Source organism: Lycorma delicatula, chromosome 5 (genome assembly GCF_047948215.1).
Source record: "Lycorma delicatula isolate Av1 chromosome 5, ASM4794821v1, whole genome shotgun sequence".
Lineage (NCBI taxonomy): Eukaryota > Metazoa > Arthropoda > Insecta > Hemiptera > Fulgoridae > Lycorma > Lycorma delicatula.
This window is the reverse complement of record NC_134459.1, coordinates 142,757,014-142,778,411: the sequence shown is the minus strand read 5'-3', so window position 1 is coordinate 142,778,411 and position 21,398 is coordinate 142,757,014. Positions and strand designations below refer to the sequence as shown.

At 31.2% G+C, this 21,398-nt stretch overlaps 1 protein-coding gene across 3 annotated transcripts in view; it reads left to right on the top strand.

Moving 5' to 3' along the window:
- The first annotated feature begins 2,511 nt into the window (after window positions 1–2,511).
- cnc (NFE2 like bZIP transcription factor cap-n-collar) overlaps window positions 2,512–21,398 on the top strand; it is a 667,227-nt gene continuing 648,340 nt past the window's right edge. For all 3 annotated transcript variants that reach the window (XM_075367220.1, XM_075367219.1, XM_075367218.1), the window contains exon 1: window positions 2,512–2,915. The gene's annotated coding sequence lies outside the window, so the exon portion shown is untranslated. The remainder of the gene's footprint in view (window positions 2,916–21,398) is intronic.

The window sequence follows — 21,398 nt, the reverse complement described above, 5'->3', positions numbered from 1 at the left end:
AACCTCTCTACGCACCAGACCCGGTTCCTTGCGATTTTATCTTATTTTCGAATTTAAAATCAGTGATTAAAGGATGCCGTTTTGAGACTATTGATGACATTAAAGCAAATTCGTCATGAACCTTAAAGTTTCAATTGAAGCTATTCAGGACTGCTTCATGAAATGGAAAAACTACTGCAAAAAGTGTGTGAATAGGGGAGAAGAGTACTTTGAAGGGGATAAAGACCAATAATCTGTAAAACTAAAAATAAAAATTTAAAAATAAAGTTCAGTTATTTTCTGAGCAGACCTCATACATTATGTATATATATATATATATATGTAATATTTCTTAAAAATATCTTTTTTTATTGCGTTTCCTGGCTCTTCTGATATTTTTTAGAAATAAATACATTATCAGGTTGTCTGAATTAATTTTTCCATGGATTGTATAAAAAATGATTAGATTTAATTAAAACAAGAACTTCTTTTTCAAAACCACAACCATTTACAGACTGGACCTTTTTCTAATATGTACTTTAGGTTTCATGTACAGCAATTGGACAGAAGTCTCTGAGTTAATCTATTGACAGCTCGTTCTTCCGAATGCAGGCAGCCAACATACTAAGACTGTACTGGCTTTTAAGCCTGCATCCTTAGCATGTAGATTTTAGTAGGATCAAAGCTGCTCCCACAGAATTGATCATGGGGAAGAAAGGTAAAGATTAATGAAAAGAGATGGGCAGAGGAAATCTTATCAGGGTAGTTCAGATCAGTTTATTGTTTTGCTTAGAACCAAATTTAATAATTTTATTAGATGTAATTTCAAATTATTGTAATCATAAGAACACAAACATTTTACAAAGTGTAACAGTCTACTAAAAGAAAATGTAGATAGTTTATCAGCAAATGAATAAAATTCGTTGTTGGATCACTTGCAAATTGTTGCTGCTTAAATTTATTTATTACCCAACAATGAAAGACATTGATATTACATTATCACTTTCTGTTAACAAATACCATTTTAATGCATTCTGTCACTTTAAAATTAAAAACATGATCAATAAACATAAATCAAATAATGTATTATACTTTGGAGGTACACCATTCAATTTTGTTCCAAAGATGATTTTATTCAGTGCATGTAGTTCAAAAACAGATCACATTGGTATTTTAGTTCTGAAATATAATATTGCATAATTCTTATATCTATAATCCTTATTTTTAAAAAAAATTAACTTCACCCCATGATATATTTAAAAAAAAAAAATGACAAGCATGAATTTAATATAAAAATCATGATATATTTTATCCTAATTCATTCTAACCTTATTTTGCTAATAACATTAAGACTAACTTTGGAACACATGCTGAGGCATCTAATTTATCAAAATCCCTTATTCTGTACAGGTCTTTAATGAAATGTTTTGTCTTTTTCTCATTTGTCTTTCAAAATTACAAAATTATTATTCTGATTTACGAATTGAAAGTATATTGCATGCTATCTCTTAATTTCCTGTTTAGCCTCTGGAACCACCATAAGGTATTAACTTAAGAGGATGATATTTATGAATGTAAATGAAGTGTAGTATTGTACAGTTGACCATTCCTGAGATGTGTGATTAATTGAAACTCAACCACCAAAGAATACCAGTAACCACAATCTAATATTCAAATATGTATATACATAACCTTTAGCCTTACTACATAGCCTTTACTACGATTTGAACCTTAGAACTCTCAACTTTGAAATCAGCTGATTTGGGATGACATGTTCACCACTAGACCAACCCAGTGGTATAGTGGTATAGAAGTATATTTCAGAAACATTTATTGCAAAAATATTTACAAGCTGTGTAATGACTAAATTATGAAATAATATGCGGTTGTTAACTGAATTTGTTGATTTGGCTGCTTCAGCCAGTATTAGATAGATCATCAGTTATTATACAAAGCCTAGGCATTACTAGGTGGGTGTAATAGGATAAATTATATATTTAGCTGTCAGTTCCTTTATTCACTGAACGTGTACTCCACCAGTTAATGATTATTTAAATAATTAAAAAAAGCGATACATAATTTTCAAATATATGCAATTTATCTGAAAAGAAGCAGGTTTATTTTAAATGTTATAGGAATGAAACAAGACTTAAAAATGATATGGATATTGTGAATATAAATCTGAACTCGAAGTATTTACTCAGAATATTATACTCATTTATAAGCCGCCAAACTCTCTTGAAAGGCGGTTGATTATACTTTGAATTACGCGGTTTTTTAATACTTGAAATACTGAACTCAAGCATTGTGTAATATTGGCATTTTACAATAGCCCTACAATACCATAATTTAATTTATTGATAACTTTAATATCTTTAATATTTTTTTTAAATCATTTTTTTCTTTTTAATTCGTTATTATACGTATTACATTTTTAAATTAACACTAAATTGATGAATTTTATTGCGTCATTTATTCCCATCGTTCATTGAATCTGCCGCATATGATATTCACAATCAGTGTTACCACCAACGTGAGCAAAGCTGAGTTATAATTTTAAACGGTGCTGTTAGTTCGTGTTGTTTCTAATAACAATTACTTTCTGGTTACATGGATTTTGTGTTTGTTATTATCCAGTTGATTTACATGACCGTCGATATATCAGGTCCATTGTGATTTTTAACTTGTTCTGAAATAAATTTTGCGTGTGTAAACTGGCCCGGTGTTCTGACAGTTCGTTATAACCTGCATCTCTGTTGTTTTACGAACAATGATAACTTTTTAAATAGATTAATTAAATATTTTTATTTGTGATTTTTCTTTTCTGTGATTTATTTCGGTGATATTTGTGAATAATGCAGTGATATATATTTCAGTATGAGACTTTTTCAGTTTAAAACTAGTTAATGCAAATAATGGTTAGCCAAGTTTTCAAGGTAAGCATGTGAGATGTTATTTTAGTAGTAACTTTAGATTTCATGAGTCGCTGTTAATGATAAACTGACGATTTTTTAATCCTTCTATTCTTGGAATTTATGCCATTACTTTGACCAACTGATAAAATATCATTCTAATTATGTTTGTGTTATTGTAGATGCATAATAAATTTAATGACCACGCTTTTGTCGTTCAGATTTCGCAGTTTTAATATTATGTTTGAAACCTTAAATTACTTTTGTTAGTATTAAATCGATATTTCAAACAGTTGTCAAGCAGTCTTTAATTACTGTCGTTTGAAAAAAAATTAAAATAGTTTGATGCACATTGTTGTGTAATTCTACTTATCACATATTCAGCGTGGTGTGGTAGAATTTAACTTTAGTAAGCATTCGCTATTGTTCATTTACAAAAATTCCTTAACTCTGATAATTATATGGTATTTACTGATTATGTAATTTTATGATAAAAAAACAACTGAAAGAACAACTTGTTTTTTTTCTCAAAAGGTTATGTTAGTATTAATGATAATAGGTTGTCTTATGATTAAGTATAATTATTTTGGTTTAATTCATGAAAGTTTATCATCAAGAATATTGTGATTTTTGATGAAGATCAACTATTTTGTTAATTTTGTAATAACATATTGCTTTTTGAATGATTGTTTGTATTCTGGAAGTTAAGATTTTTATTTAAACATTTGCCTTATGAGCTAATTTTATTCACAGATTATTTTAAAAACATTATGTGTATTAATATTAATGAATGTTAACGGTGTTTTAAGTTTTTTTATTTATTATTTTCTGATTAATTGTTTGAGTCTTCTTTAAGTTTTGGGTTTTATCATATTGCTGTTTATAGTATTGCCTCACATTTTTTAAATGGTAGGCATATAATTCTGTGAAGGCTGTTTCAACAGTTTAGATTCTGTGTGTATTCTTCCATAAAATGTAATTATAAAAATGTGTAAAAAAGGGACTTAGGTTGAATGATATCACCCACCGGGTTGGTGTAGTGGTGAACGCGTCTTCCCAAATCAGCAGATTTGAAAGTCGAGAGTTCCAGCGTTCAAGTCATAGTAAAGACAGCTATTTTTACACGGACTTGAATACTAGGTCGTGGATACCGGTGTTCTTTGGTGGTTGGGTTTCAATTAACCACACATCTCAGGTATGGTCGAACTGAGAATGTACAAGACTACACTTCATTCACACTCATACATATCATCCTCATTCATCCTCTGAAGAATTATCTAAACGGTAGTTACCGGAGGCTAAACAGGAAAAAGAAAGAAAAGGTTGAATGATATCAATCTTCTTTTATAGCTCTAGAATTTGTAATACCAACTCAAATTAATCAATAAATGTATTTCATTTTTTTTGTTAGATATAAGGCTGGGTTAGTGCCCTTCAGATTGTGTTAGTTAATAAGAGTTTGGATTCTTCTTATATTAAGGTTGTTCTTTAATAATTTTACAGTGCTTATTATCAGTTTAATTTATTTAAAATATTCAATGTTCATGATTTATATTGATATATACAGGATAGCATGAACATTGGCAGGATAGCATATGCACGTCATTGGCATGGAAAACTGACTTTATTATATTTTTGTGATTTCATATTATTTTTAGTTTCATTGTTCAGAAAGGGTTTTCCTTTCTCAAGAATGCATCATTTAAGTCAATCTTGAATCCCTGTTAGATGTAGGTTTCTATCACAATCTGAAAATTAAAAATCCATTTCTGATGTCTACACAACTTTTCTTTATTTTTTGTGGCTTTGTTAATTAATTGTAAAAAAATGGTAGTTTTAAATCTTTAATTTCATTAAGAGGCTTGATGTCTCAAAAATGAAGAGAAACACCATTAAAGGTAAGCTTACCATATACCCTGAGTGTTTCATTATTATACAATTTTTTGTTTGGACTATTGTTACATTGTAACCTTGCTTATTCATAATATTATTGGTTAGGTTATGTAATTAGTTAATTGTTTATAATTCTTGTCTATGAATGTTATAAATTGTGTAAGATTAACTCCCATTGTAATATTTTGGTGGTAGTATATGATAGGCAATCAAATGTCTTTCTTAATACCTTTTTTTGGTATGTAGGTAAAAATAGTTTGTGTAAGGCCAATTTGTTAATGTACATTTACTTAAAAAATCTGTTATGGGCTGCATTTGTTTTTTTCAGAAATTATGGAATAAATAAAGTAACCCAATATCATTTACTTTTCTTGTTAATATATATTTACAAAAATTGAAATTCTTTAGAATTTTTAAACCAAACATTATTTTTTTATTTTTTTTTTTTGTCTTCAGTCATTTGACTGGTTTGATGCAGCTCTCCAAGATTCCATATCTAGTGCTAGTAGTTTCATTTCAGTATACCCTCTACATCCTACATCCCTAACAATTTGTTTTACATATTCCAAACGTGGCCTGCCTACACAATTTTTTCCTTCTACCTGTCCTTCCAATATTAAAGCTACTATTCCAGGGTGCCTTAGTATGCGGCCTATAAGAATGTCTCTTCTTTTAACTATATTTTTCCAAATGCTTCTTTCTTCATCTATTTGCCGCAATACCTCTTCATTTGTCACTTTATCCACCCATCTGATTTTTAACATTCTCCTATAGCACCACATTTCAAAAGCCTCTAATCTTTTCTTCTCAGATACTCCGATTGTCCAAGTTTCACTTCCATATAAAGCGACACTCCAAACATACACTTTCAAAAATCTTTTCTTGACATTTAAATTAATTTTTGATGTAAACAAATTATATTTCTTACTGAAGGCTCGTTTAGCTTGTGCTATTCGGCATTTTATATCGCTCCTGCTTCGTCCATCTTTAGTAATTCTACCTCCCAAATAACAAAATTCTTCTACCTCCATAATCTTTTCTCCTCCTATTTTCACATTCAGTGGTCCATCTTTGTTATTTCTACTACATCAAACATTATTAATCTGTAAAATATTAGTGATTAATCAGACCACTTTTCTTGTTCAGTTTTTGGTTGTGATCATACCTTTGCTTGGATCTGAAACTTGGTTTAACTGCTGATTTTCAATATTGTTTCCATAGTGGGTTTTTAACTATTATCTCTATAATCCAATTAATTTTAATTTAATGATTTTGAGTGACCCACAGTGAGTTTGATTTACATTTACTCATTGAAACTGTCCAGCTTTAACTTTTGAAACCTGTGAATAATGGTGAACAGGGTAACCTTGAGTTAAACACAGGTCTTTGTTGTAAGACCTGCAGTAGGTTCTTTTTAGTAGATTGCTAGTTCACTTTCTCCATGCATGCAGGATTATTTTTTGAGTTTACTTCCTTAGATTTTTCCACTTTCTTTGCTACTGCAAGTAACCTTACTACTGCTAAGTCAAGATCCCTATTCATTTGTAAAACTAGTGTAGGTATGGTGGGTCTGGAGTGTTTTTATGGCATTGTTACTCCTCTCCTTGCATTCTTGCTTATCTTTTTAAGTAATGAATCCAGGCTTGGAGCAATTTTTGAGTAGATTAAGGAATTTTGAAGTAAGAAGTGATCTAAATGTATCTTCTATTAATGACCAAATTGATGTATCAAAACATAAAAATGGTTTTTACTTTTAAAGATTACATAGAAATATCTGGCTTCCATGATTAGGTGGGGTATTAACTTCTGAGATGGTTAAGATAAAGAAATTATTTCTTGAGGTCAGGGGCAGAATAAGATTTATCATTTAATTTTTATTTTTTACTGAAGCAATTTTTTATTGCAATTAAATTTAAATAATAAAAATATGTTTTTCAGACTAAATATTAATGCATTTTTATTTATTTATTTTTAATAGTGGAGAGAAAAAGCTTGCCCTCAATCATTTTTGTTAAAAATTAACTTTATTTTTTTGTATACAAATTAATTGTAATGTATTTGAAGAACTAAAAGACTTTTGGCTTTGACTTATATTATATTTATTATAATAATTTAATATATTTATTATTCTATTGACCAGAGGCAATTTGTGTGATGCATTGTTTCTCTATGGAATTAGGCTTCATTAATTTTTTTCTTTACATTGTCTGCCCTGGTGTTGTTATGATTGACATATTTGAAGCAACTAAAGTGCAAGAGACAGTCAGAAATTATTTCAACAGAGAGTTACAGTTGGTAACAGCAATGAGCGGTATGTTCAGTTCACAGCAGTACGTGAAAAAGCCAATTTGAAACCATGTAAATTATCACTTCTTTTCTTAGTAAGCTTGGCAAGGGGTGTTTTTTATTCTTAAGAATGTTTATGGCACTTTTGGAAATGACTTATGACTTATCAGATTGTTTATAATCTGTACAGTTATGGTGACTTGGTGAGAAAAATTTTTTTATTATATTTTCTAATCTTTGTCTCCCATAATGTTGTTTAACTTCTACACCTCCTCCATTATTAAATTGACAAACCATGTGTACCTTCATATCATATGAATTAATAGTTCTGCCATTAAAAATTGCTACAGATTTCTCAATTCTAGTTATTTTAAAATCTCTTTATGTAAAATTTAATCAGAGTACATAAATGTTTTATATATAAAATCACATTTTTGTTCATTAAGATTTTTATGGATCATCAACAGCATTGGTGCAAGTCTTTAACGTATACCAAACCTGCATGCATTGGTACCACCCACAATTTTATTGAACTTTGCTGTTGTATGGAAAATATTAATTGTTGTTGCCGTTTTATCAATACTTAGTACTTCAATCTCTGGAATGCAGTTTACTGTTCAACCTTCTGATTTTCCTTTTTCTATGTACTGCATTCAAATATTTAAAAAATTTTAAATATTATTTATAGACTTTCATACCTCAAGCTGATATTTTTCTTTCAACGTGTATAATTTTACTGCTTAAAAGTAGCTTTCAACTTCCGGCATATAATTTTTCTAAATATTTTTTTTACATTTATTTATTTACTGTGTTTAAATTAAATTTCTCTCCTGTCATTTAATTCACAGCATTCATCATTTCCTGTAAATCACTTTTAATTTTAGTTAAAATAGTAGTATTGTAAGTTAATCTTTAATACTTTCTCCACTATTGATTATTTAGGATTGCCCCTAATTTTTTATTTTTATTTATCCCTTTTTTTGCACTTAAATTAAAACATAATGGTGGTAGATTATACTCAAATCTATAATATACATTCTTGTTTGTTCAGATTACATGAGTAATCTGAACACATAATCTTACAGGCGATTAATGACATTACTCCAGATACCCTGTTGTCTGTGAGATTCAGTATGTTATTTCATTAATGAATCACTGTAATACAACAGTGAGCTTCTGCTGGATTTAAGTAATGAGCACACTGATAGTGTGGCAAAGGAGGCTTGTTTCCAGGCTTTCACTAATCGTGTCACTTGGAACGATCTTGTCTGTTTCCTGAAGAGGGTGGTTCATGATGAGTGGCGAAGTGAACGGGATGCTGTTATTCTTCACCCAATTAAGAACACTGTGTCACCATGGAGCTCCTCAACCATTGAGAGGATGTTATTATCTGTTGTTTGTGAATAGGGCCCACTAGGCTCACTCATGGGTATCTGATGACTCAAACAGATGCACCGGTTTGTGCTCGCTGTGACTTAAAACTGACAGTGCACCACATCCTTGTGGATCTATCTGTTATGCAGCATTGCACCACAAGTTTAAACTAGGGGCTGACATGCAAACTATTCTAGGGGGCAATGAAATGTTGTACCTTATGTTTTACAGTTTCTTAGGGCCGATGTTTATACTCGGATATTTAAATTACTGTATTGTGGTAGTGTGTTTCACGTATTTGTGGATTTTCCATATAGCAGTTGGAAATAATTATTTTAATTGAGGTGTAAAATGTGGTATATTTTTGTTTATTACAACTATATTGTGTCCAGGCGATGATAATGTGTGGAAGTGTTTTTTGCCCCTTCCCCTCCAAAAAAAAAAAAACAAATTATATATCTGTGTGTGTACTGGAGTTGAACTTCTCTTGTCTTATTCTTATCCCACCTCCATAAGGAAACAAATTTCTCTTGATGTATATTGTTAATTTTTTCATCCAACTGAAGCATTGTTGTGAAAGGATAGTATGATAAAAAATGCTTCCCATTTATTTTTGGTTTTGTTATGTAAATTTTTAAAAAGTTTTCTTTCTTGAAATTAATTTTTAGTCTCATCTTATTGATTTGTATCATTTTTTTTCTTTTTAAATTTGCATCTCAGATGTTTCTTATCTTTTGTTCTGTTGTCTGTAGCCTGTTACAAGTTTTTATTAATTCATAATATTAAAATACTGAATAGTCAGTCTCCATGGCAAAGTAGTAGCAACTATACCTTTCATCCAGAGTTTCTGGGTTCAAGTGACCCTGTCAGGTGTAACTTTTATCACACACGAAAATATTCATTATCCCTCATCAATGACTGTTATAGCGTGTTGGGTTGATTTTGGTGTACAGGTAAATAAATTTTTAAGTAAAATAACATGTGATTTACATAAGGGAGTTAATTAATTATTGCAATTCAGTTTTCAAAAATTATGACCATTAGAACTTTTACTGTGGTTACATTCTTTTAATAAAAAATTACGAAGAAACTCGATGGTTTATAATAGCGATTTTGCATAAGATTGTTAACTGCATCGGATTATAACCTAGCAGCTCCACGCTGTCTGGAATATCCCAGGATTTAACATCCTAGAGTCTGGAGAGCGCCAAGTAAATATAAATGCTAGCAGTGTATAAAGTATTTGTAGACAGGTACTTATGTACTAGTATCTTGTAAATGAGGAGTGTTCAGTTCCTTAATTTTCATTTTGAAATCTTAGAAGTTATTTTAAAAGTCTGTTTTCATTAGTAGATTTTACACTGTACTTAGATGCTTTTTAAATCCCCCTTAATCAATGTAGTTATTGGATCTTTCAAAAAAGTGATTAGAGAGAAATAGGATAAAAAATAAATAAATATTTTCTTATAATTAATTAAATAACTTCACAAATAAAACATTTTAGAAGTTAAAATACTTGAATAATATAAATAAATAGTATAGAGATTCTCAGGATAAAGTTTTTATCCGACATATAAAAGAGGCAAGTACCAAATCATGACTGGTAGTCCGAATTGTAGGTTTAAATGATATATATTTTTCAAATTAAAGTTACTGTTTCTGTAGGGATTGCTTAGAATGCCGACTTTCTGTTGTCATAAAATAAAATTACGGAAAAATAAAAAAAATTTTTATTCTTATTCTAAAATCTCCGAGAAAAGTACTTATAACATATTCTTTTGGGACCCTTTCCACAATACGACTATTTTTTATTTATTTAGCCTCCTGGAATTACCGTCAGGTATTACTTCGGAGGATGAATGACATGCATGTGTGTAAGTGAAGTGTAGTCTTGTACAGTGTCAGGTCGACCATTTCTGAGACATGTGGTTAATTGAAATCCAACCACCAAAGAACACCGATATCCAAGATCTAGTATTCAAATCCGTATATAAAGTAACTGCCTGTACTACGATTTGAATGTTATAACTCTCGACTTCGAAATCAGCTGATTGGGAAAACGCGTTTACCACTAGACCGACCTGGTGGGTTGCCACAATAGGACTTAAACTTTTCCCGGTACTTACGTATTAACGCCACCGCAGCTACAGCTTTGTTTAAAAACAAAGTAGTCAATAGGATTTCGGTGGAAAATGAACAGACTCTTCATTAAATTTAATAAATGGTTATTTATATTTATTTATTTTATAAAAATAATTTAACCGAACTTAACCTACGCTCACTTCGCTCGCTAACCTTGAATAATTAACACCGTAATTTTTTGAGTATTTATTTAATAAATTCAGTAATTATTGCAATTATTTATTATTTAAATAATCAAAACACTCCTGTTTATTAGTCAAGGTTAGCGAGCGTAGGTTAAGTTTGGTTAAATTATATTTATAAAATAAATAAATATAAATAACCATTTATTAAAATTAATAAAGAGACTGTTCATTTTCCACCGAAATCCGATTGACTACTTTGTTTTTAAATAAAGCTGTAGCTGCGGTGTCGTTAATACGTAAGTACCGAACTTTGTAAAATGAGTAGTAAACATATGTAAAGGTTTTCGACAAAACTTGTGGAGAATTTGATTCCGAGTTTAATGGTATTAATAAAGTCCATAGAAACTAAATACAAATGTATGAATTTTGAAGTTTATTAAAAACGAAACATCAAAATATGGTAGATTTTAACTAGGATTAAACGAAACGAAATTTTTAATATTACAGAACAAAGGGATTAGTTATTTTAGAAAAAACACAATCAAACTAAAGAAAATGAAAAATCAAATAAAGTACAACCCATAGTTTAAACATCTTTAAAGCTAATTGAAGATTAATTTTATCTAAATTTGTCTGAAATAATTTATTTCATAACCTTGCAGTACTAACAGCCAATTCCAATAATTAAGTTTTTGTGTTGCATTTGAATAGAAATAAGCATTTAAATAAGTGAATGGATTAGTGCCCTTATTAACAATGCCTTATAAATTTTCCAATGAAGAATCAGTAGACATCTTTTTTACTTACGGGTTTTGTAAGGAAATGCATGAGCTGTACAGGTAAAAGAATATAATCAGGATCTCTGAATATTTCCAGGCCGCAGAACCTTTGCTTCAGTATTTCAGTGATAAATTAGTAATTCAGCACATTGAATGTAGCCCGGGCATCAGTAGGCTACCAGAAGAATTTCGTACCGCATTGATTTAACACAATTAAATTGTTAATACTTAGAAAAGATTAACTCCAACATTCTTTAGGTACAAAATTTAGTCGCTACAGATCTTCCTCTATGTTTACATTTTTGTCACTGGATTCTGGACAATACTAATAATGTAGTAGATCATATTTTGTTTACCGATGAACCTACATTTACTGTAAGTGGAATTTTTAATTAAAAAGATTCACATATGAAATCATGAAACTCCACATGGCACCGTTGAAACTGGATACCAACACAGATTCCACATAACGTTTGGTGCAGTATTACAGGCAACAAAATATTGGGACCATTTATTTTCAGTGACAATGTGTCATATTCAAAATATCTGAATGCTTAATACTTAAAAATTTTGTGGAATCAATTGTCAGATCTATAGAAAGGTAGATAATTTTTCAGCACAACGTGACTACTCCACACTTTTTTCTAGCAACTGGACAGCACTTAAATGCGACTTTTATAAACAAGTGGATTGGATGTAGCAGACCTATTGACTGGCCAAGGTAGCCTGACTTGGACTTCTTGGCTACTGCCTAATACTAAATCATTAGTATTTGAACAAAATGGTAATATAAGAGAAGCATTAGTTACTAGAATTCACAGTGCGATACAACTTATACAAAACAACCCTGTTGAAATATGGTAAAAAGTATTAAACCAAGTTATTTTACGCCAGACATGAAATAGTGTGTTTTCGACCCCAATCTTTTGTCTTTTATCCCAGATTTCTTGATAAGTACTAAAAATACAGATCTCGGACCTATTTTCTTTTTTTAAATTCGGTAATGAAGCATTTTCAAATCTTTATATAAACTTTCTTCTTCATTTTCACCACTAGTACGTGTGTTTTGTTTTCTTCCTTAATCACCCGCATATATTTTTTCCATAGCATCTGTTGATGATGATTTAACAATCGAGAGACGACCGACCATCTTGGTTTTAAGTAACATTTTTTGTAAACAGTTGTTGGAGTGTAATCTTGGTTTTATAATTTACTTGAATAATATATTATTGTCATTTACAGTACTGAATTATTAACTAATTATTTTAGTTATAAATATTGTCGATGTATTCATTTGTATTTAATCTGTTAAGATAATATTACTGTATACTGATTCTAATAACTGCATTATTCAGTTGTATGCAGTTCATTAATAGCTTTATCTCTTATTGTTAATGATTTAAAAGTGATCTGTTTTTATGTACAAATATAAGTATGTTAATAGTCATTTGAACATTGAATTTTAATTGGCTTATACACTGTACACTGATTGATACACGTAAAGTTGTCATGTATTTCATTTAACCATTTTTTCAAACATGCTGGTATTTTTTGATTAAATAAGTTAGACAGAAGTTAATATTTTTATTTTATTATGTTTTATAGTTTTGTTGATTGAGAGATCGATTTATATTCTGGTCCTGTGTTTGAATCCCAGCTTCGGCATTTTGTGATTATTCATAAATCATTACATTTGCCCGAAAAATGTTTGCGGGTCTGTACATAACACATTAAAAAATAAGTTTTTCTTTTTGGACTCTTTACTTAAATTTTTTCCTGGTTTTTCTTTATTTTCTTATTATTCTAATGAGTAAAAGTTCATTATTACAACTGGGTTAATCCATTTGAAATGTCCCAAAAAAACATAAGCTGGTTGCTTGACCAATTCAAAAATACTTACCCACTTGTTTCCTACTTGTCCCAGGACCTTAAAACAATTTTTTTAAAAATTTTTTTATTTAAGGAGTTTACCTATGGCGACCATTTTTATTATGGTGCGCACACCTATTTTGTGATTGTTAGGTTTATGGAAAAAATCTTAACTAAAAAAACTATTGGTCCTGGAAAGATGAAATAAAAAGAAATTTAATCATATTTTCTCAAGGGAAAAGATTGGTTCAGTGGTTTATTTACCTACCTCTCTTCTTTCTATGAGAAAATTACTAATAAATTTGAATATGAAAAACTGTGAAATTTCACTATTGACTATTTTTTTCAAGAGGCAGGGATCACATACACAGTTGGAATTATTCTTTTATATGTAGATATATGTTAGTAGTTTTACCGTAAATAATGTTAGTGGTGTTATACTTACCCCTAAATTTTTATGAATTTTTGAAAATAATTTTTTTTTGAAAATTCAAATTTTGGCTTCAAATAACTCTGATGGGACTGGTGATAAAAATCTCAAATTTGCACAAGTTACAGTATTTTGTTAGATGTTTATGGCAAATAAAAACGTTTCTTGGGTATTGTATTAATAATAAAGTTATAACCTCTCAAAAATCATGAAAAACCTGTTAAAAGCGATACCATTTTGATGACTCACTAAATAAGTTCACCTATCTTCTTTGTACTTTACATTTTTTATATTTAGCCCCTATGTTGTTGAGAAAGTTGAGGTTTTCAATATTTTTAAAGTAGTTTTTAAATTATTAATGATAGGTTGTAATTTAATTATAACTTAACCAATACCATTAACGTAATACAACTTTGATTCAAAAATGCTTGTAAATCTTACCCAAACTGAGATTTCAGTGAGTACCCCCATCTTTTTTCTAGAATTCATTTTTATTTTTATATTGGGTTTATCTTTGTACACACTATCGAAGAAAAAATAAATTGTAGCAAAATTTTAATTATTCTTTAATGAAATAGCCCACTTTTGTAGCAGTGAAAGTTTATTTATTGTGGTTAATCAACAGCTATGATATCTCTTCTGATGATTCTCTTGAAATTGTGTGAGAATGACCCATCACTTTGTCTTGTTGAGACATTTGAAATGATGTACGTGGTCCAGCAGGAAGGAAAAAATCAGCCTGCACATCGTCATTTTTGAGGCTAATATCTACCACTTCTCCCGTCCACCACTGATCGTCATACACACAAGCAATGGATTCATTTTCCTTACGTGAAAGTGGTACAATACTTAACGCAGGATAGTCTTCATAGTCATTGGAGTCTGAAGTAAAGTAACATCTTACAGTACGTTCTGACACAGGAACATACTTGTGGTAGCTTCTAGTACCAACTATTTCACAGCAGTCAGAACGGTTTTTTAGGTTTTCCAAAGTTTCTGAAATCTTAGCTATCTCATCTGATTTAATCAAAAAATACTTAGATGTTTTTCAGCTTGTGATTACAAAATGAATACATTTCATCACATTTAGTATCTGACTGTTTAATGGCCTTTGCAGGTTAGCCACCTCTTGTTTTGTTGTTCCTCCCACACCATCACAGGTGTTTTTCCCATGGGATGAAATGCCATTCGGCTTCAAGGTTGAAGTCTTTTTTGTGACTGCACAAATTACCAAAATTATTTTTATTTTTATACTGATTTGAAGCACCATCAGTAAAATAGATGAGTTTTTCAATGTTCTGATGTACTTCCTTGATGTGGTCTGATAAAAGTTTTTGAAAGCAATAAAATGTTGCTGTTCATACTTCAAGTGATCGCTTAAAATACAGACACTTTTGTATTGTAATACATCATTTTCCTTGAAATAAAACACAAAAGGGTGAACTGTGGCTTGGCTGTTGACCCAATGGACGCTTTGTAACTTATTTTGAACAAGAAATGAAAAGTTTTCTGCATAGTTTGCCAACACCAATCATTCTTCATCGCTTAATTCTGATTTTTTCTTCTTGAAAGACTGAGCTTGGGATTTTGACACAAATGGTGAGTTTTCAGCTTTTCCAATTTTTTCACTAATGATTCGAAAAACTCATCTTTGGTCTGAAGAACAGAAGCTGTTAGTGAAATAAAATTTTATGTACTTTTAAAAATGTGTATATGTAATTTAATAGGCATTATTACACGTGAATATGTAATAGATTTGGTTACACATCTGATTATTTAACATTAATTGAATGTTATAATTTAGAATCTTATTATTTTTTGATCTTCTAGTTTAATTTTATGTAATTATTCTGAAATTTCTGTTTAGTTTTATCTACATTAAAGTTAACTACAGAATGACTGAAAAATAGACCCTCACAAGAACAACATATACATGGAAGGATACATGCTCGATCTTTAATAAGTTGCAAAATATTCTTATCTTTTAGTTCATTACTCTAATATTGTCGGACAATATTCTCCCTAAGTTGGAGTCGATCATCATTTTGTTTATTTATTTTTTTCTAATCATTTAATTGCTCTTTGGTTTGATGTAATTCTTGTAATTTTAATTTGTGTTTACATTCTCTAGTTTCAGCAATTGTGTAACTGTCCACTTTATTGAAGAATTGGTGGTTCATATCTCACTTTCAAATGAAATAAGTTAAATGAAGTGCAGCAAAAAATGTGTGTATGTAATTCAATAGGCGTACAAGGAAGTCATGTGATGTCCACATCAGATTTTTTAATTTTTCAGATACCTTATTTATTTTAAATTTAATGCTGATGGCCTTTGATCCATGCTTATTTTTTTCAATTTTGATGGAGGTGATACGCCCAAAATGCTACAAGCAGCATCCAGTTGTTGAATATTGTGATATGGGGCAATGTGTTGCTGTTGGTCTTTGTATTCATATAGTTCTCTGTTCTGCTGTGAAAACACTTTTGAAACGGTTAACACAAGAGAATTTCTAGGAATAAATCTAAATTTTGAAAAATGTGTTCTTTAAGAGCTTGCTCTAATGTTATCTGCCTTAAGTTTTTCTTAACTGCTTTTTTATGAGTTCTCAAAGGGTTACAACAGAACGCCCATACAGGGGACCGAATATTGACAAAAACGTTTTTTATGATATTTACAAACACTAGTGACTGAATTAACACAAAAAAATAAGTTGCTGGTTTTCATCACTAAATTCTCAAATTTTAATGAGTTCTTTTGGCATTGTTTTATGACACTCTTAATTCACATAAATTCCAATGGAGCATTGTTCTTCCATTGTTTTATGTGAAATTACTTGAAAATAATGTAAAAATTTTACTGATTTAAAAATTTTCAAATATAATATTAAGTAAAACTTGTTTATTTATTAAATACTTCCAAACACAGGATGAAATTTGAAATACTCAGTAAAGATGTGAACAGGTCACTGACTAATGTCAGACTGACCAATCTGTAACTGCAAAGCTAAATAATGCAACAAGTATAAATGAGCATGTTGCAACATGAATTTTTCTGACAACTGTAAATGACTTCAAGTGCCTGTTATAACGTGAACCCTGCAGTTGAGTGGTTCAAACAAGTCTGTTTCAACTATAATAATAAGTATAAAAATATTAAAGTGCCAAGAAGATAAGAAACCCTCTTGGAACACTTATTTAGTGAGTTGTCAAAATGGTATCGGTTTTAACAGATTTTTCATGATTTTTGAGTGGTTATAACTTTTTTATTATTAAATATACAAGAGACCTTTTTTATTTGCCATAAACATGTACAAAAACACTGTAAGTTGTACAAATTTGAGATTTTTATCACCAGTCCCAACAGAGTTATTTGAAGCCAAAATTTGAGTTTTTAAAAAAATTAGTTTTCAAAAAGTCATAAAAATTTAGGATTAAGTATATCACCATTAATATTATTTATTATAAAACTACTAACATATATCTATATATAAAAGAATAATTTAAACTGTGTATGCAATCCCTGCCTCTTGAAAAAAATTGTCAAAAGTGAAATTTCACCGTTTTTCATGTTCAACTTTATTGGTAATTTTCTCGTAGAAAGAAGAGATGTAGGTAAATAAACCACCGAACCAATCTTTTCCGTTGAGAAAATATGAATAAATTTCTTTTTGTTTCATCTTTCCAGGACCAATAGTTTTTTTAGTTAAGATTTTTTCCGTTAATCCTTACAATCACAAAGTAGGTGTTCGCATCGTAATAAAAATTGTCACCTCAGGTAAACTGTCTTAATAAAAAAATAAATAGTTTTAAAATCCTAGACATGTATGAAGTGGGTAAGTTTCAGTTTTTTTTTTTGAATTGGTCAGGCGATCACCATTGGGTCACTTCAAATGGATTGACCCCATTTTAGTGTGTTGGTGAGTCAGTCCGTTTCATAAGTAGATCCTAAAAAAACTTTTAAAAAAACTCCTAAAAAAACTCTTCCTAAAAAAACTTTCCCATCTAACAGTTCAAGAACTATTCTTCAATTTTGCCGGTGTTTGCTTTAATTCTTTCGGTGTTAGTTTTTCTGTACATTTTTTTACCTATTTAACTAGACCTTCTCAAATTAATTACACCTGGATGTCTTGATATACCAACTTAGTTCACCTCTTTACACGATTCTGTTACAAATTTCTCTCGCTATTCATTTCATTTCGGGAATCGCCCGAACTAATTGGAAATATCTTTATGAAATACCTTATATGTCTGAGACCATAATGCTGTTAACTTTGGAATCGAATCCCTAAAGGGATGAGGAAATAGAAATAGGTTAAGGTTGAATTTAAGTCGTTTGATAGGTAAGTTTAGAAAGGCTAGTGACATTTCTGCCAGTGGGTTTTTAGTTTTGATAAATTATATTTATGTAGTTTTGTCTATATCTGTTCAGTAACAAAATTTCGTTCATCCTTCACGATAATAGTTTGGAATATTAGAAATCTATTTTTATCGTTTATTAAATGCACGCTAGCTATCATAACCAACCGTTTCTGGGTGACACGACGTGATATCTAGCTTTTCCAGTGTAGTCATTTTTAAAAATAATTGGTATACCGTGCCGGGCTTAATAGAGAAAACGACAAATGGTTCCCGTTGTCTTTTTCTCTGAGCCAAGCGTAATGTGGCATATCACCACAGGAAGACCACCAAATTCAGGTGATATAGTTTTTTACAATAAGTTTTTCACTTTAGTTCTTCACAATAAGAACCGCCTGTGTATTGAACATTACAACATTACATTTTTTCTGTTACATCTCTTTACTGAGGTGTATCACAGTATTTTTTGCGCAAAAATTTTTAAATATACAAACCAAAATAGAATGGAGAGCACGGTTTTTTAGCAACATGGATTTAAAGAAAACTTGTTTTTTAAGAAATTATACACTTGTATAATTATCTTACCTAAATCTATTTTTTTTCTCTACTATTCAGGCTCTAGAATGTCCTTTTTCAGACTCCAGCAGTAATCGATAAGCATATTTGGGCTGCATTTTCCCTGGCAGCCTGTTTCATTACTGATATATTCTGGTGAAAGTGTTCACTGTGCTCATCACTTTCATTGCAAAGATTAGGTAGGAAAAATATAAATTTGAATGCAAGATGTGTATTTTAAGAGACATATTGCTTTTCAGTTTTATTTTTATAGTTTAAATAGTTCATTCAACAATCTTACATAGTTCTCAGCCTTTTTTTGGCACTGTAATGATTTAACGATATTTTTCAATTGTACCCACGCTGTTTTCTTCGATCATTCAAAGTCTGAATCCTTCATTAGCTTACCTATCTGCGGTCCAACAGATATTCTTTCTTTGATTTTTGTCTCCTTGATCCTGGAAAACTTGATGTTAAGGTATAGGAAACCTTGGCCATTACGATACATTGCTGTGACAAATCGAACCGAGTTGTGTAATGGTGGACATACTTCGGGCTCGACGAATAGTATTTTTTCTGCCGGCTATTAGTGGTTTTTCCTGGCTTATCCCACTCGCATAAAAAACAACAGTACTTAGTATAAGCGAGCTTTATAATCAATCATCTTTAGTTCTACACATAGTCGCCAAGAATACTTTTCATATTGTATCGTAGTCAGTAAAAATTTCATATTGTCATGTGTCCATTATTTATGCTGCATAAGCAGGAGGAAATGATGGTTTCTCATTTCCATTGTGAAGAGGGACGGCTCTCAAACTCGTTTGTAAATAATGATCATTTCGTGGGGTTGTGATGCCACCAGGTAAATCCAATAAAGACTTTTCCATTGTATCAGACAACTTTATCCCGTAAAGAGCTGAAGTTCCAGCTGCCTAAAACGGAAAAAACATATTTCAGTTTGAGGAGATTCCAGACTTTTAACCTTTATCCAGTAACTCTGATTGCATTGTAGACGAATTAAGATCACGAACTAATACCCAGTGCTTAATCGAGCCCCATTACGCTGGCGAGTAAGATACTCACTCCGACTCTACGTCTTGCTAATTCTGATTTACGCCTACCTGCATGGTAGTGCAGGTAGGCTGCAGTTTGTTGTGCTCCATGTTCCAGAAAAAAATAGAGGCCGTCCAAAACGTGACGCTGCGGATATTTTCGGGTCGTGGTTTGTCAGAAACGCCACACTTCGCTACGACGCGGACATTAAAACCGTGTCGGAAGTGGGCGTAGCACAGGCGCGCGGACTGTAAGGGAGAGCGGCCGTGTCCGAGCACAGCCATCTTAGCGATATCTGCCGAGGGGACCCTACACCGCAAGGTGTGAGGAAAAGGCCTCACGCCGTGTTAGATGAACCACCGTGAAAAGGCGGGACGACGGTTTATGTAAGATAAACCAGGCCGGGAGCCTCTCTACATCGGGTGAGCCAGCAGGAAACTCCCAGAAATGATTGCGGGCCTTTAAAAAAGTTGATTAAAAGGTCATGTCCGCGTAAAGTCTCATATTGAGCTTAAAGTTGTTCATTTACGGTTTTTTCTTTTTGCGCGCGCACGAGCGGGAACGTTAAAAGCGATTTTGCCGCGCTTCATGAAAATTTAATATGTAGGTAGGTTGAAACATGACAGGTTATCTATCATATTATCCTCAACGAGGTCGTTATATCTTTCTTGCAATTTGGAACTGCCTCCTTTTTACGTCTGTTTCAGGTAAACCAACACAATGACGTTAATAGCCACGCGATCCCCCCAAACCCTTCCTGGACACACGTGTTTCTCTGGAAGCTTCCTCCAAACTCTAGGGCCCCCACAGTAGACAAATTCCTGTTAGACCGAAAAGCTCTAGCATCGAAAGGACTTAAGAGGACGTACTGAAGGGAAATATTACCGGGACTGCAAGACGCATACTCGCTTAGTCTTCCCGTATCAGCCCCGGTCAATTACTTCTCATTGGTCTGAAGAACCGGAACGCAAATACCAAATCCGTCCGTAAATAAAATAAAACAAAATCTATAACCGCCACTAAACAAATAATAACCCGCCACATAAAATAAAAAGACCCTGCAGGAAGGGACATTTGTCCAGGTTCTGCAATTAGTAGGGAGAAAACAAACTCCCGCTATCCTTGATTTCGTTCCGATCACGAACTTGATGCTTAGGTTCATTCGTTAAATTTCATTATAATATAAAAACATTGATTAGCAACAAATGTTTAGAGGAATAAATAATTTTAACGATTTTTAATTTTTACGAGTGATCATTACAAAAGAATGAAGTCCGCAGAAAAAATTCTGAAGTTTTATTTAGATGCAGCGTCAAAAATACATGAGAATATGATAAAATTATCTGTGTAACAAAATTCATGTAGACAGACCATTGTTAATACTCGCAACGAAAGCCGTTTAGATAAATATGCGTCATCGCCATAAGAAAGACCGGGAGGGATAATATACAGCGACAAATTAATATTATCTTAATTTGACGCTTGTGTTAAACGGTGAATTATACAATCGGTACGGAAATTTATTTAACATTAACATATTGTAAGATTATTCTTATAATTTATTGGCTTTACAGTCTCAAAGATTCCCATGCTGGAGGGAGGTTGATGAGAAACGCTAATTGTTAAAGATGTATATATTTATACC